At 33.5% G+C, this 18,237-nt stretch overlaps 1 protein-coding gene across 12 annotated transcripts in view; it reads left to right on the forward strand.

Moving 5' to 3' along the window:
• Zbtb20 (zinc finger and BTB domain containing 20) overlaps positions 1 to 18,237 on the forward strand; it is an 815,137-nt gene that overhangs the window by 559,143 nt on the left and 237,757 nt on the right. For 2 of the 12 annotated variants that reach the window (XM_076869018.2, XM_076869024.2), the window contains exon 6: positions 248 to 347. The exons of 9 other annotated variants lie outside the window; for them this stretch is intronic. The gene's annotated coding sequence lies outside the window, so the exon portion shown is untranslated. Of the gene's footprint in view, positions 1 to 242; positions 348 to 18,237 lie in introns of all 12 variants that reach the window. One more of the 12 variants, XM_076869023.2, reaches the window with a different exon arrangement.

Consider the following 18,237-nt stretch of genomic DNA (forward strand, 5'->3'; position numbering starts at 1 on the left):
TTGGTCCTTGTAATTGTTAGTTTCAACAAAACACTGATTAAGTCAAAACATCAATGTTTTTGTTTGTTTGTTTAGGTTCTTTTTGTTTAACACCAGAAGAAAATAAAATACGCATTTACCTTATCACAGCTATGATAATTATATACTCTATTTTTAATTTATGCAAAACTTATTTTTGAGGGTTTTCTTTTTGTTTCATTTCTCTGTTTTTTGCATTTTCCAAACATCTGTACTGTGGCAAGAGTAGCAGTGGCTGGCACTTTTCCTCCACATTGTGAGAGATAGAGAATTGGCTGGAATAAAACCTTGCTTTCCATATGGTCAACTTGAAATGCAGCATTGAAAAGGTATAGTCTCTTTTTCTTCTCAGAAACCAGAGGTGAAACCCATGAGCAAACAGAAATATTAATGCCAATTCACCTGTTGATTTATATCAGAAAAGACCTTGGCAATGCATCTCCGATATCATCAATTGAAAAACTTAAATAGATGATCTTTGTGTAGTGGTAGCATCTGTCTATATCAATAACATACGCTTCTGGTCACTTGTTTAAGAAAGCCTAAAATTCTATACAATGCTAAGAAATGAATTGAAACTTTTGCTTTTGATTTACTTTGTAAATATACTTGCTGTGAAGTACTTATTACTTGGGATCTATTGTTAGTGACAGTAGAGAAAAGATGACACTACTGCTTTCCTTACCTAATTCTAGGAAGGAAGAATGCAGTCCTTGTCTTTAAAAATATATATTTTTTTAACACAAAATATTTCAAACACATAAAAGTATAAAGAATCATATGAAATATAAGGATCCAGAACCCAGGTTCAAAAAATTTTAATTATTGGAATATTTGTTTCTGAATCTGTTTCTATCCTTTATTATTCCATCCTAAGTTACTTACAGTGTGACAAACTAAATGTATAGACTGATGAGTTTAAGATAATGCCTCTGTGACAATACCAAACCCAAGATATAGAACATTTATAATACCTAGGAAGAGTCCTTGTGCTCTCTTCTACTTGATATTCTCCAAAGCTTTAACAAAAAGTTAAAAACAAGCAAAACTATTCTGATCTCTATTATCATGAGTTAGTTTTATGTAAGTTACATGCTATACTTATATTATTAAAATTAATTTATTGATTCTCTCATTGTTGGACACTATTTTCAATGTTTTCTGTTGATAAACAAATTAATATTTGTATGCATATATATACAGCAAGGTGGGATTGCTAAAAATTAAGAAATATGCATTTTTTGAACTTTACTAGGTATTAAAACATTCTCTTCAAAGTGATAGGATAGTACCAATTTATATTCTCATTAGCAATCTGAGAGATTTCCCATCTGAAATGGTCAGATATAAAAATTTTTGTCGTTGTAATAGGGATTAGTGTCTTTTTATCCATTTATAAGCCATTGGGATTTCCTCTTATGTGCTGCCTATTCATGTCTCTTGCTTATTTTTCTATTGAGTTATTAGTTTTGCTGTCACTATTTTGAAGATTTTTGCTTTGTTTTGTTTTGGCATCAGTTGTTGTTATAGTATTCCAGATTCTTTTTCCTTTGGGTCTTAGAGAGGACAAATATCTTTTCCCAAAATTTGTAGTTTGTATTTTAAATGTATCTTTAATAACATTAATGTTTTAAAAACTTCTAATTTTAATGGTTATTAATATTTTCCTTTATGGTTTGTACTTTTATGTCATTTAAGAAATCTTTCCATATGCCAAGGTCATAAAGCAAACTTCCAATATTTTCTTCTAACAGTTTTTAAGTTTTGCACTTTATATTTAGGAACTTTATTTCATCCATTGTACTGTTTTTCTATCCCTATAATAATACCATAGTGCTGTGGTTACCATTATTTTACAATATTCTTGCATTGTTAAGGAAGATATCTCTACCTTGTTCCTTTTTAAAATTCTCTTAGCTCCTCTTGGCAGTTTGCTATTTGATATGAATTCAGAGTCAGTCAAGTTTGTCAAAAGCCCTGCTGAATTTTATTTGTAATTACATTAATTTTAGAGAAAAATTTGAGAGGAAAATTGATATTTTTGTAATGTCTCTTTCTGCCCATTGACTACATCCCTGTACTTATTCACATCTTCCTTCATGTTATCTAATAAGTTTTGTAATTTTCACCATAAAGGTGTTCAACCTATTTTGTTAAGTGTTGTCCTATATAACTTAGAAGTTTGTGCTATTATGTACAGAATCAGTTTTCCATTTCACTGATTATTAATTATGGTTATTATTGGTATATATTCAGCAATCTTATTTCTTCTGGTAATTCTTGTAAGTTTCCTACATGAACATGTATATCATTAACAAATAATGACAACTTTTCTCTTAAATTCCAATTCATAAATATTCAATTTATTTTTCCTGTCATATTACATTATTAAACCTTTACATCGTGTTAAATAAAAGTAGTAAGATTAGAACTATCTATTCTGTTTCTTAGTTTAATGGAACTATTTTGGAACTGTAACGTTTGTTTGGCACTTTTCCTCCACATTGTGAGACAGAAATCAAAATTACTATGGTGAAGGAAGTACCCATAATCCATTTATACCTTGCTAGAAATTTTTAATTAGCAATAATAATTAAATTTTATCAAATACATTTTTACATCAATAATATAAAATATTTTCCATTAGTATGCTAATATTGTGTACATTCATATATTTCCTATATTAAGAAAATTTATATTAACATTCCTATATTCTTGGAAGAATTTTTCACTGAAAAAAATTAATTTTTTAACATTTTACATAGTATATTTGCATTGATGATTATCTCTTAATTTTCATTTTTAAAAATTATTATTGAAGAATTTTGGTGTTGTGGTGGTACTAGCATTTTAAAATAAATTGAGTAACATATCAGTTTTTTATAATTCTGAAGCCATTTTTACACTACAGGGATTACCTAGCAATAAGAGGGGCTTCATAATTAGAGATTAAAGTAGTAAAAATATTATCCCTAATATTATTTATCTGAAACTTCTCCCTTCTTTAACTAATTGATAGATATTTTTATATTTCATTTACTTTTTTCAAAAACTGGTTTTGATTTTGCTTATTCACACTATTTTCTTCTTTGTATTCTATGGCATTACTTTTTGCTTTTATCAGCATATATTCTTCTATAACAATTTTAGATCATTTTTATTTTTCTAGATTCTTGAGTTGAATTATTACCCATTTATTTCAATAAGTTTTAGTAGCTTTTAAAAGTTTCTCATTGGTTGTATATTGTATTTTTATGTGTAGTTTTGTTATATTTTAAATAGTTTTTATTGACCATTATAATGACCATTGTTTTTAATGTTTGAGTTACTTGGAAGTGTATTTTCTGCTTTCTAAACATATTTGCTCAATTTTTATTATTGATTCTAAATTTAAATGCATTGTAATGAAGCTGGGCAGTGTGGCTCATATTTAAAATCCCAGCTATTCGGGAGGCTGAGGCAAAGCACCAGATCCAAAGTTCAAGTCAGCCTGGGCAACTTAGTGAGACCCTGTTTTAAAGTAAAAGATAAGAGGCTGGGGACATAGCTCAATGGCAAAGCAAACTTGGTTTCAGTCCATAATACCAAAAGGTGGGGAAAAAGTACAGCATCGCAATGAGAAAATGTGTTTTATGTGGTTTTAATTGGAGAAAAAAATCTTTTGAAATTCCTTTTATGATTTTATCTAGTATCTATATTTTACTGTTGGTCTTGAAATGTTTAGGTGGCTTAGTTGTTTCTGTAATGCTCGTTATAAAATATTTATATGTATTTTAATTATGTATATTTCTAATAAAAATAAAATGTACTTTTTAATATTTTGGACACTCTTAATATAAATAAGATGCTTAGGTGTTTTATCTGCCTATTAAACATCAATGTTGTCCATGTAATTATTGGAGCTTTAGTTTTATCTATTTGTTTTTAATCATATAAAAAAGTGGTTATCATTGATTTCTGAAATCAATGCTTGATTATATAGTTACATAACTTAGGTATTACTGTGCCCAGTTACTCTTGAATCCTTTCAGGGTTCAGTTATTTTTATTGTTAAATTACCCTTTTTTTAGTGAGGATCCTGGGTAATACTATCTTTTTGGATGTCTAAAACTTTTATTTTGTATTTTATCTTTAATAACAATTTATATGAATATTGTTGTTCAGAATTTTGAAGATGATATTCAATTTTATCTGTAACCCTTACTCTGTCAACTCTTACCTTAGATAAATCTACTATCAATCTATTCTTATCTATTTATATGTAATCTGCTTTTTCCTCTGGAAGCTCTTAAGACTTTGTCTTGTAGTTTCTCTTAAATGTGACTGGTTGTAAATTTATTTAGGATTACCAGTCATGTATTCAGGATGTACTTGTGAATGACAGCACTCCAATTCTGCAAAATTCTAAGCTGTTGTCTTTTGCCTGATTGTTTCTTTGTCTTTACCTCCATTTTCTTCTTTTGGAATTCTGATAAAATATATATGGATGTTTCCTAATCAGTTTACCATATCTCAACAGCTATTTCATTTTCTAAAAATCTAGTTTACCTTCTGTGATTTTTTTCTAAAAAGATTTCTTTAAACTACTTTTCAACTCACTTCTCTTCTTGAAACTACTTTAGGTTACCCCATTATTGCACCTTTAATGTCAAGGAACATCCTTTGAAATTTTCTGATTGATTTGTCTTAATTGCCTATTTTTATTTTATTACATTTTTTTGTCTCATAATAACATTTTATAGGTATGATTATTTTATCTCTTAGCATCTCAAACATACTCAAGTTAATTTCTTAAAATCAAATTCATCAGGAGTAAATGCTCTACTTACTGATTTTGTTGGTTTTCTTAACATTAGATTTCTTGCTATATTTTAGAACTTTTTTTTTTTTATGAAGTGGTGTAGTGATGTGCTGGCAAATGCCTATAATTCCAGCAGCTTAGGAGGCTGAGGCAGGAGGATCATGTTTTCAAAGACAGCCTCAGCAACTCAGTGAGGTGCTAAGCAACTCAGTGAGACCCTGTCTCTAAATAAAATATTAAAAATGGGGCTGGGGTTGTGGCTCAGTGGTTGAGTGGTCAAGTGTCCTGGGTTCAATCCTTAGTACCAAAAAAAAAAAAAAGAAAAAAGAAAAAGAAAAAAAATATCTTATAGTTACTATTGATCATAAGACATTTTTGTTTTGTCTCTTATTTCCTTTTCCCCTTTTCTTTATTCACACATCCCTTTCTAGTGATTTACAGTTGCTTGTATTTGGATTGTTGAATTCCTAGGCCCAATCCAAATCTTAATAGCAGCAACTCTCATCTTCATTTCTTTAAGAACATTTGATCCTAAGATGTATCTCTAACTTTCCACTTCTCAATTTCTATAGCAGGTGAGCTTTGTAATGTTTTGAACAACCAATAATAAAAAAAAAAAAAAAAAAAACAAAGAAAGAAAAAGGTGAAACTAGAAAATGGCAGGAATAACATTTCAGTTCTGTTTTCCCTACTATGAAAATTAGTTCCCTTTCACTGCTAGTCTATGATGAAATTCTGTGTATGTGTATGCATGTGTGTGTCTAATTTATATTGAATTTAGTAGATAAATTAAATGAAATAATTACTAAATTATTACTATTTTGTTAAAAACTATATCTACTTCTACCTCAAAAATTTTATTTTATATTTTTCTGTGCCTCGATGCTTCAGTGGTCTTTTCTTTTTCTCTCTCTTCCAACTCTCCTTTGCTCTCTCATCTTTTGCTTTTAGTATATGACCGTAATTATTTTTTTGTTTGCTATCAGTCTAGCGATCTGGAAGTTTTAAAGCATAATTTATTCTTCTAGTAATGATTACTGTTATTTTTCTTTAAAATTACTTAAGGCCTATGTTTTTATTTTTCAGCATTAAATAAATTGTATACTGTATTAAATGAGAAATTTAAAATGGTGTTTCTTCATTCATCCCCTCCTATCACGCAACTTCTCATTTTTTGTTCTAATACATCATGTCAGGTATATATTATTAAATTTTATTTATTTAGCAATAGAGAGGATGATCACAAAATGATAGGTCACTTATTTGTGATAGTAGAGAGTTTCCAATAAAAAGTAGATGCTTAATATTTATTGAACTTCAAATGAATGGACATGTTTCATGTAGACACCCATGTACACAGAGAATGAGAATATAGCTACAATCTCTTTAGTCTTTACTAGACAACCTACCATTTTATTTAAAACTTGTATTTTGTAAACTGTTGAACCACCATAAAATTTAATAAATACTCTGTCAATTCTTTCATCAGTCAAACACATGCTTTGTGAGCCAGTCCTCTGTAATCAAGGACCTTCCATTCAATTTAATTTCATGCATACCTATTTCTACATTTGCTCCTCCAGCACCTACCCCACCCCCACATATAATAAAAATATTTGGTGAGTTCCATTTCCAAATTAGTGCCTACTGTTAAGTTTTCATTTGGCAAATGCTATGAGATTTTTGAATATGAAGTCCTGATTAAATAGTAATAATTGTATCATTAAATGGCTATTAGCCCATATTCTTCTGAAATAGCTCATGTTGCTTACTATTTAAATAGAGTCATTTGAAGTAATTCTTGTTTTATTTTTAAGTGTAGTTCTTAAATCCTCAACTATAGTCCAAGGAAATTCTTTATGTGAGTTTTTTGGGGGTTTTTTTTTGTTTGTTTGTTTGTTTGTTTTTTGAAAATGGAGTTTTTCATTGATATCAAGAAACATAGTGATGATCTATAACATGCTAAAATAAAAATATTGTGCTTTTATTGTAGCAAAAATAGATAAAATACAACAGTATAGACTGGGGGGAAAGCAAAATATAAACTGGGTCTTTTGCTGATGTGCAGATTTTATGGAAATTTAAATGACATATTTGATTGATTGATTTATAAGAAGTACATATTATTTGTATTATAAGAACACTCAAGCCTCTATGTGGTATGATTTTAATGATCTTTTATACATAACAACAGATTGAAATTAAACTGTCTTTCTAGCTGTTTCTATTCTTTAAATTATAAAAATGATTTTTATTATTCTCTACTGGAAAACCATTCAACTGAGAATCAGGAAACTTGGTTTCTAGTCCTAGTTCCGTCATTTAACCAGCTCTGTACCCATGGGTAATATATTGAACTCTTTAGACCAGTTTTTTTCTTTAATAAATGTAGAGTTGGTATTCATGCTTTGTAAACCCCCTTCCATTATTTGTGTTTCATTATTCTGCATTGTGTCTGTATGTCTGTATATAGAAATGCCCACATATAAAAACATAACTGATTATAGGGCCAGTATAGCAATAACCTAAGTTATTCCACAAGACTCATAAGGACATACCAAAGAATGGGATGAATGTTTCCCTGAACAAGGAGATTGAATTTTGCCAAAAAATGAATAACTGATATTAGAATAGACATGATAAGAGCATTACTTTCAAAAGCATTATTAGGCACCTTTATGTAGAATGGATCACAATGGAAGAAATCCGAAATACAAACCAGGCTGACCTGATACCATGGTTCACGGTAAGGTAAGGAAAGTTCAGTACATAGTGTTACAATCAGAGATGAAGTAGAATCAGAAGGTTCAAAGAAACTGTGATACGTATTAGCTCAAATAGAATTTTTTAATTATGAAAGAATAAAAATGTCTAACAAACATGAAAAAGTACTATAACTCACTAGCACTCAAAGACATAATTCATTTAAAAAAATTTCAATGCTGGTAAGTGTGCAGTAAAACTGGCACTCATATAATAGTGGGAGGTATGTATTGACACAAAATTCTGCAAATTAATCCAGCATTATATTATCGAGAACTTGTCTTTAAAAAATGCATTTTCTGACCCAATAATTTCACTTCTAGCCATCCTATCTATAGAAAAAGGATGTCAAACAAAGATTTATGTACAAAAAGGTTCATCACAATGTCATTTAAAAGAGAAAAATAATTTTAAATATCCAAAATCAGAGGTATTATTAAGCAAATTATTGTCCATCCATATATCATTACACATCATTTATACATAAATTGGATAGTTCTTAAACATATTTTAAGGAATTTTTTACTAGGAAATGCTTATGAAATAATGTAAGTAAAATACCTGGTTAAAAAGAAACAAACTTGTATACATAACATGGTCTCAAGTTACAGAAATGAAAGTATTTGATTATGATGAAAGGGAATACATTAAAATATGAACAGCAGTTATTTCTAATGGTGGAATGGATATTTTATTTCTTCTTTGGTTGGACTTTTAGATGTTCTAAAAATATCCTAATGGTGAGAAAATTTTCAGCAAACAGCAAATAATCTAAATAATGAATCCCAAATTTGATAATAATTCAATTTGAGAAAAGAATACATGTCAAATTCCAATTTATTCAGCTTCTAAAATAAAAGGATATATAGATTTGCAGTTTCCCCAACCTAAACTGTATGATTTTGTTTTCATAGCCTACTTATTTTTTAGTCTCTCATTTTCTTCCTTGGATCTTTGTACCAGCACCATACTGACCAGCTTCCACTCTGACATTCCAAAACCTCATTTTCCTTAGAACTTCATCTTATCACTTCTGCCATTAATGTGCTCAAACCATATTTGCACGTATATGAGATCATCTTGTCTTCTCACACAGGAAGTAATCTTTCTAGATAATTCCATGTTTCCAATTGTCTTTAAATTTTTAATTTCTCCGATGATAAAGAATTTTTAATCTTTTTTTTAAAGAAATATATTTTAAAAAGAGAGGTGAGAGAGAGAGATAGACAGAGAGAATTTTTAATATTTATTTTTTAGTTTTTGGCGGACACAACATCTTTGTTTGTATGTGGTGCCGAGGATCGAACCCGGGCCGCACGCATGCCAGGCGAGCACGCTACCGCTTGAGCCACATCCCCAGCCCAAGAATTTTTAATCTTAATAGCATTTTTAGTAATTGAAAAAGATGAAAATTAAGCAAGAAACACAGTCAATATGTTGCTTAGAATCACTTATATTGGGTAGAATTGGGTACTACCGATAAATTTATTAAGTACCATTCTCAAAAATAGACTCTCAGCCTGTTGCTTTTCTATGTAAAAATGAATAAACAATAACTTACCTGGCTCTGTATCCAAAAATTTGGACAAAAGAAACCCACTTGGTGAGAATGAACCACATAAACTTTAATTGTTCACAATAAACAATAACTGTAGTCTGCTTTTTTTCTAAAAATCTGTATAAGTAAAAATATAATCTTTAAAATCCAAATTCCTTTCACTAGCCAGTGGCAAAGTGCTAGAGTAAAAGTTTCCAGACTTCACCTTCTTTCCTTTCTGCTAGGAGAATGAACCAGTCCCCCTTCTTCATGCCTCCACTGACTGTGAAAATTAATTCAGAACCATTTTTACACAAGCTCATCTCTTTTTCAGAACTGTAAATCTCATGAAGACAGAGACTATGTATCTTATTACCTTGGTTCTGACAAAGTGAGTGATTATTGAAGGTACTGATGAAGAATAAGCAGTTTAGTTTAGTTGACTTTAGTATCTATAAAATAATAAAAAAAGAAAAAAGTTACTTGGAGATAAATGCCTCTCTCTGTGTATTATAACCAGCCTTACTAGCATTTAGGTAAGTGCCTTTAGAATGATATGAAGCTATGGGAGTAAATATCTCTCAAGAACTTATTTTTCTGCAAGACTGAGAGTTAAAGTAGTGTAATTCTTAAGAACTCTTTTAGTTATTGGTGTCACACCCATGACAAGTTACTCAATCTCTTTGAATCTCAATCTCATCTTTCAGATGAGAATAGTAATGATCCTTACCTGGTACACTTTGCTGTGGGGATTGGCTGAGATAGTGCACATCCAAAAGCAACATACCTGGCTAAGCCATAGGGCTATTATTACTAGATTTAATAACTTCCAGGACAGATGGTTGTACTTGTGCACACATCTTGATGACTAGCACAGAGCAAACAGGTATATCACCAAGGCTCTCACTTGGTACAGACTCAGTGCATAAACCAGTGTTTTTCAGTCTTCAGTAACAAGAACTACTTGGGAAGCTTGTTTAAGATGGAGCCCTCTGAGTCCCACATGGAGAGATAATAATTCAGTCGATTTTCTCAGGGGTAATACACTGATATACATCAGACCAAGCTTTGGCATCGGGGGAACTTGATCATGAATCATCTCTAAACCCATACCCTCCTTCCCCAGAATTCACCCTGCTCAAGGCTATGTGGCTTTGCTATGGGAAGCATTGCTGCCCCACCCCTTCACCTAACCCATTGAAAACAGAGGAGAAGAAAAGGGAAGACAGGGTCAACTGAGAAAACCTGAGTAGCTACAGCCAATTATCACTTATTTTGTATTATTTGGACTAATGATCTGCATTAGTCCAAAAGTGTGCTGACTTGAGAGGAAAGCTTGAACTTTAGAATAATCGTTTCCCCCTATAACTGTAGAAAGCCTGGCTATAGTGAAGTCTGTCTCCTGTTTTTTATGGACTTGCTATCTATAGAACATAGATGAATAAGCACAATTGAAGTGCAAAGTGTTAAATGCATGTTTCGATTTAGTCAATGCATTTGCACATTGAAGTAATTAGGACGTATTTAAAAGCATTCTGCTTGCAATACTTTGTTCTCTATTTCCTACAAATCAAATTAGTGAGGGGTAGATTTGATTTTTACATCATTTTGAAAATATTTTCTTTTTCTTTTTTTAATTTCCTTAGTATTACATTTTTACAAAGTTCAAAACACAACCAACTGTGACTAAATTCATAAAAACAAAACAAAAAGTCCAAAGTGCAAGAAAATGAAAACCAGCACAGAGCAATATGCAGTAGAACAATGTAAATCATACCTCACAAATATAGTTGTAATAATATGCCTTATCCATGTCTGATCAATTAATAACAAATACTCAGATAGCAAATAACTCATTCTTTAACTTTGATTGAGAGCCCCAAATTTAATTATTCATTTCAATGCAAATACACACAAAAAGAAACCTAGTTCTACTTGAAAAAAAAATGTTAACCATCTCCTGTTTTCATTGTATTATATCTAATGCAGTGAAGGAATGTGAAGAAAGAGTATAAAGGGTGCTTTCTTTCCTTGCTAACAAAGCATTTCAAGCAAGATTATTTATGTTTTAAATAAAGTTAGATTTGCAGAACCAAGAAATGGTCATGGAGCTATGTAGCATAAACAAACACAGACAATTTAAATCCCAACTCTGCATACTATCTGAATGATCTTTGACAAATTTCCTCACCTCTATAAGCCTCATTTTTCACATACATAAAGTGAGGGTCATAATATCTATAGTGCAGAGTTGTTGTAACAACATGCAATAATATATTTGAAGTGCATGGAACTTAATATATACTCAATAAGTGACACTTGTCATTACTAATTCATGAAATAAAATAAAAGATCAGAGAAAAAAGGAAACATAACTAAACAAAAATATTCTATGATCTCACTTTCCCAGAGGCTATTTACATGAGTCACAAATTTTATCCTATGACTTTATCAAAAGTCCTACTTCTTTTCTCCCCCACCAAATTATTTCTTTTAGTACAAATTAATGACCTCAAATACACATTGAAAAATACCCTTTATACTTTTCAAGTACAGATGGAATGAGTAAACTTTGCAAATAAAAATCATCATATTTTTTTGTTGAAGAAAAACAATGCTTTTTACTGGGCTCCAGTAAGTCCTAATTCTTTCTATTTTCTTACATTGTGATAGTTCTAGAAGTATACATGCCTATTCATAGAAGTGAAGAAGAGAGACAGAAATAAGAATAACAGAATGATCTGTACTTTTTAGGAAATAGAGAGGGTGCTTGTTCAACCCTGTGTTTCATATACAGAAATCACCTATTAAATAAATGAGGAATAACAAAATGTTAAGAAATTATCTACATAGCATAGAAGAGCTAGCTCAAAAAATAGTTTATGCAGACTATAGCGGAGAGCCCAAAACTTCCCTCTGGAGGAGCCAACGCCTTGTTAGTTAGTTGACTCCATGTGAAATGACAGCCATCTTTTTCCAGGGCCACTAGTTCCTCACTAAAAGAAACAGCAAGGCCACTAAATATGACTGATCTTTAGTCAGAGAACCATGATATATTAGAGCTGGAAGGAACTATAGAGATTTTTCTATTCTGAGGGCCTTCTTTTTCAGCTGAAGAAACTGAATAATGCTAAAACATGTGGTGGTCAAGTTTGATGGTTCTCAGACTTGAGTTTCCTGATTCCAGTCTAGTTCATTTTGTATGTTCCACGCTGTCTTGTGTTCCAGGCTGTATGGTGCCCTGGGGATTCCCATATGACTTAAGTAGCTTCTCTTCCTATGACCAAAAGGGTGCAGCAAAGCATCCAGCGATGCTTCTGATTGTAATCATCTCACCAGTCATGGCATTTTCCATAGAGCCAACAAGGCTTACTTGAATCAAGTTCATTTTTTTTTCATTAAAAAAGAGATATATCAAATTATTATGAACCATTAGCAACTCATACAAATTGCTTAACTCCTTTTCAACTGATTGTTGACTAGAGCTAGAAGGAATGGAGGATACAATAATTTGATTAGAGATAAGGGAAGGGAGAGTTCTGTCTTCAGTGTGCTACCCAGAGGAAGGAAAAGCAGGCTGTGTGGCAGGAAGTCACATAAGGACTTGGATCTTAGAAAAGTAGAGAAGAGGTCAAAAGAAGTGGATAAATAGAAGAAAGAAAGGGTTAAATAAATAGAAGGTGGATAGTACAAGTAGATTTAATTATTTGGTCATTTAGTGCATCATTTAATGTCTTCAGAATTCCTTTGCCCAGTAAGGAAACCTTGTATCCACATTGCTCATGTCCTGTTACAACTTAACATTGCTACTATCAAGTAATAATTAGAATTCCCTGAATCAAGTACTAATGTCATCTATGAGAAAAGAAATACAGCATTTGGTAGGTAAATATCTTCCCTACCCACCTAAAGAATGGAGGAAGTGTTGATAGGGTGTTGATGGTGAGTTAAACTGGCATACCAGGAATTTTTATAAATGGTTTTCCCATGCTCCATTGAATCTGTGGCTTAGATTTTAGTTGTATACCAGCTGTGCGTGCAAAATCTCATAATTATTCTTACTGTATTAAGCATTTTATAGCAATTTTAGCTCTAAAATGCTATGCAATAGTTTTTATGCAAGTGTACCAGACATGTAAGCTGTTCCAGTGAAAACATTTCCTTTCTTTTAGACACATGGTTTTAGGTTTCCAAACTTAGCTCTTTGCATTGATGGAAGAATCTTTAGGACAGACATCAGGTTTTTTTCTTTTACTTTCTTTCTGTCTCTGTCTCTATCTCTCTCTCTCATTCTCTCTCTCTCCCCCTCTCTCTCAGGGGAGGGGCAGTTGGCTTGTCTTGCACAAATGTCATTCTTTCAAATAGTCTCATCAGAAAAGGAGTAATTGTCTGATACAGATATTAGCAAGCACTGATGCTGAGCACTAGTTTCTCTACAATCTGTCCCATTGAGAAAGGCACCAACAAAGAAGCTAGGGTGATATCTGCATCCTTGCAGGGTACAATGACAAATAGGCAGAAGGACCTGGACATCACCTCTCTGCAGAAGGCTGACACCTTTAACACTGCTGCACATGCTGCTGCGCCCTGCAGTGGCAAGTCTTGGGCCTGAGCCCAAAACTGGTGTGGAGTTTGAACCCTTGGCATTCTGGCCCAGGGCCAAGTGCTATCAATGGAACCCCACTGACACCTTTAGTTATTCTTCCTAGATTAGGATAGTAATTTACTTGTCTCTTTGATTTCAAGTGTCTGGTTTTGTTTCCAGATGCCTCCCAGCTCATCTGTATTCCAGGGGTTTCAAAAGACTTTAACCTCATTGGTTCTTTCCTTTGTCAGTTCCATTTGGTGATACAGGAGGGATACAGAGAGACCAGAGAAAGCAAGAGAGGGGGTTTTGGGGTGTGTGTGTGTGTGTGTGTGTGTGTGTGTGTGTGTGATGTAGAAAGCATGTAGGGAAAGCTTGGTGAGACTTCAGGAATACATGAAAAGTATATTCACTTTCAGAACATCAGCTATTATACCAGAGCAAGTCAGGATGGAGTTTAAGAGGTGATGTGTAGGACAATGTAGTGAAAAATGTTATTAGATAGATTCTTCTGTAAAAGCTCTCCAACCAGCAGTAATCTCAATCCCTCCCAAACGATTGCAATATATGAAAGAGATAGAGAGACCATAGAAATTTTATCCTAATGCCAATAAGGTAACAGCACTTGGATTTTAACATGTGATAGTAGGAAAAGGCATTTATGCATGGGTGTCATTTCATATTTACAAGGGTCTGTCTAGCACTGTTTATTGATTTTACTGCAATTTTTCCCCAGGACCCTGTAGATAGATAATTGCTAGAAATGTCCATCATTAGCACAGCAACAAATGCAACCATTGCACTAAGAAAAAGATGCACATAGGACCCTGCAAGCAAGCATCAAATGGGGAGGAGGAGAGTCATACAACAACACGTGCAGCTATAACCCCAGGCAAACACACACACACACACACACACACACACACACACACACACATACACACACTCGCTCACAGCACCCTGTGTAGCCATTGCACTGAGAAAATACACATAGCTCCCTGTGCAGCCATTACACATCAGGAAAATACACACATGACACCCCTATGCAACCATCACACCAGGCAAAAGCACAGACATAAAATGCTAAGTCAATAGGAATGAACAGCTCATAAAAGCCTACTGGAATAGATCACATCACAGCCAGGTACATCTGTTCTCAGCACTAACCATTATCGTTAGCTTAAAATGCTTAAAATCACTGCGCATCCTCAGGTCTAGGGACAGATTATTCCAAGAAGATTCTGCTAAATAGATTTGGCAATGCAGTGAAGGGGACCTCTCCTACATTAAAGTGATGCATTTTGCATCTCAAAGGCTGTCAACTGTATTTAGAGGAACTGTGTGATTGAAGAACAATGCTCCAGGGTAGGATAGCAATTTTTCTAGCCCTTCTAAATCTGGAGGTGATTTTTACCCCAACTTGAGTGAAACGTACAATTGAATAGGTAGCTCTCAGATTGGGAGGTGACTAATAGAAGCAGAATTGGAAATAGCTTTCAACTTGTGCTGCAAAGGAAGCCACTACATCCTGTTTTAAACTGGAACTCTCAGCAATGTCATATCTAAAGGTCTCAGTGAGGTCAGACTTCAAGCCATCAACTTGAGATAAATAAGTAGCAACTACACTCCTTGCTTCAGAGGGTTGTCTGCACCTCTGGGGGGAATAAAGGAACCACCCACCTCTTCTTTCGCCAATGCCTTCTCTTTATCCTCTGGCCTTGGTCTATGATGTTATCCAAACTGTGTGACCCAGGGGTTAACACACTACAAGGGAAACTCAACGTGAGCTTCTGAAGAGTGGCCCAAAAGAACTGGTTAGAAAGAGTTTCATGCTTGCAGTTCTATCTTTCAATTATAGTGGCGTTTTGTGTTTCTACTGAGTGAGAGAAGTTTCAAGCTAGCTTGTTAAGAATGATTTACACCATAATTCTAGGAAAAACAAATGTGAGTGACTGAGATTTGAAAGGAAAGAGTAGGGGGGAAGTGCCAGACCAAACAAATCCTAAGTAAATAGGGTGGTTTTGGGGGTGGTGGTGGTGAGTTTTTCACTACAGTCTTTGCTTTAAAAAAAAAAAAAAAAAAAAGGAAAAATGTATGTATTGTTAGCAATCACTGGTCTCACCTGGGAGGATGAAGCAAAAGAAACAATCCCTCTTTTTGCCCCCTGTAAAAGCAAATTTTCCGGAGAGGACAGGTATTTCCCTTAAATCCCCATGCAGCTTCTTACTGAGAATAAACAGCACTGGAAATGAGAACTCAGAATTCCACTTTTTCCCAAAAAAATATGGCAGGAAAAACTAGAGTTGTTTTCTTAGGGTAAGAGATGGGCATTTTCCATAAAACAATGCACTGAGGTAATTACATGGTGACTGGTACATACCCCATGGTATACTGGAAAAATTGCACGAAATCAACATGATAACTACAGTAACTCTAGTTATCACTACCATATTATCTCCTGATAACTATATAATTAGTTTGTGTCATCACCTTAAACGTATGCTTGTTCCAGCTATTCTAGTAAGGGGGGAAATAAACTTTTTTGCAAGGGAAAAAAAAAGCTAATGAAGAAAGTTGCCAAGAAGAGATATTTTGTAATCTGTGCTAAATCTCTGCTGGAAAACATGAACAGTAACGAAGCTGAGAAGACAGTAAAAGAAATTCGGGGCAAGGTGCCAGACGCCCAGACGGAAGGAGAATGTGGACCAAAAGATTGCGACAATCGGGTAATTATGGTTTATGAATTTCAGCTTTAATCTGTAGTTCAGTGAGTCCTGATTAAATATCTGTTAAACACAATTAAAGTTTGTTTTTGTATTTCACCGTCTTGATCAGAATAATTAGAGACTGCGTGTTTCATGTCAAAAGTAGCAAGAGGAATTTTAGTGAATGAACATCGTTTTTAAAAGCCATTTGTAGCACCAGCTGTTGGCATTATTTTATATTTTAGTGTTATCAGCATAAAGATGGTCCTCTGGATGCTGAATAGTTTCCAGCAGGACAAGGATGTTACGCCGTTAGGATGGGCCTGTGCTGATGAGGCATAAATGTTTAAGGGCTAGCGTTCACCAGAAACAATGGGCAGGGGAGATTAGGTCAGAGAAGCGGATATTTTAGGTGAAAGAAGAAAAGCATTTGAGATGAATTTATCCAACCAAGGAGCTAAGAGGAAATTTCTCATAGTATAGTCATTCATGTCAGCACCTGCAGATGCCAGTTACTTATTGAGACAGGTTGTATACAGTGCATGAAAGGAAGGCACAAGAAAGATGTGGTGAGAAGAGCCAGAACACTGATCTGGTTGGGACTTGACTAAAACACATGCCTTTTACTCCTAGAGTTGGTAGAAGGAAGGGCTGAAAGTCGTTACCATGTTAATAGTTCTGTGGCTGTGAAAAGCAGTAGTGAATTCTGCAAAGTTCAAATATAAAAGGGATTAAGTAAAACTGGGCAAAGAGGTAACAGTTCTATAAATCAAAGCTAAGATTTATGATTTTCATATACTTCTGCCAAGAGAGAAACTAGAGTTGTAAGCTATTATCTCTTTGAATATTATAAGGGTATTTGTAAAAATGTCTATTCAACTTACTATAATATGAGGTTTAAAGAAATAAGATACTGTCTTCCTTTCCATTTGATATTGGGACCCTTAATATTTTGGTCCCTGTGATGGATGGAATAGAGTGGCCCTTAAAGAAGTCAACATCTTAGACCTCAGAATCTGTGAATATGTTGTTGCCTTACATGGCAAAGGAACTTTGTAGGTGTGATTTACTTAAGAATTTTGGGGTCTGAAGGTCATCCCAGATTAGCTGGGTAGGCCTTATATAATCATAAGGGTCTTTTTAAAATAAAGAGGGAGGCAAAAGTAGTAGAGTCAGAGAAGGAAATGTGATGATGGAAGCAAGGATCAAAGATTTGAGGAGGCTACGCTGTTGGTTTTGAAGGTAGAGGAAGGAGGCATGAGCCAAGGCAGTCTCTAGATGCTGTAAAAGTCAAAGAAAGGGATTCTCCCCTACCTAGTTCTTCCAAAAAGAATTCAGCCCAACTGACATCTTGATTTTAGGACTTCTGACCCCCCAAACTGTGACAAGTTTGTATTATTGAAGACATTAGTTTTTGGTGATTGTTATAGCAGCAGTAGGAAACTAATACAGTCTCCTCCTTCACAGACTTTGTATATGTGTTTATAAGTTGCCTAGTTAAAAGTGCATCCAGGTATGAGAGAACTAGCAAAGTTCTATGAATTTAATCTTCTAAGGCCCATTTTTCAGGTTGTCTTTGAGGCATCATTTGGAGATAACAGCTATGATAAGTGTGAATAAAGCCTATGTATTTTAAGTAAAATCAAGGACAAGTTCAATCCCATCCTTCTGTAGCACTTACCAGTAGAACATTCCACATGAGTATAAATATTTCCAAGGTGAGAGTATTGTGGGGTATGAATAATTTCTCTAACAATAGTAGCAGTTAACATCTGACCACTTCTAAGACCCTTCCTGAGGATTCTAGAACTAAGATTAATTTTTTCCT

This window comes from Callospermophilus lateralis, chromosome 10, assembly GCF_048772815.1.
Source record: "Callospermophilus lateralis isolate mCalLat2 chromosome 10, mCalLat2.hap1, whole genome shotgun sequence".
In the NCBI taxonomy this organism is placed as follows: Eukaryota; Metazoa; Chordata; class Mammalia; order Rodentia; family Sciuridae; genus Callospermophilus; species Callospermophilus lateralis.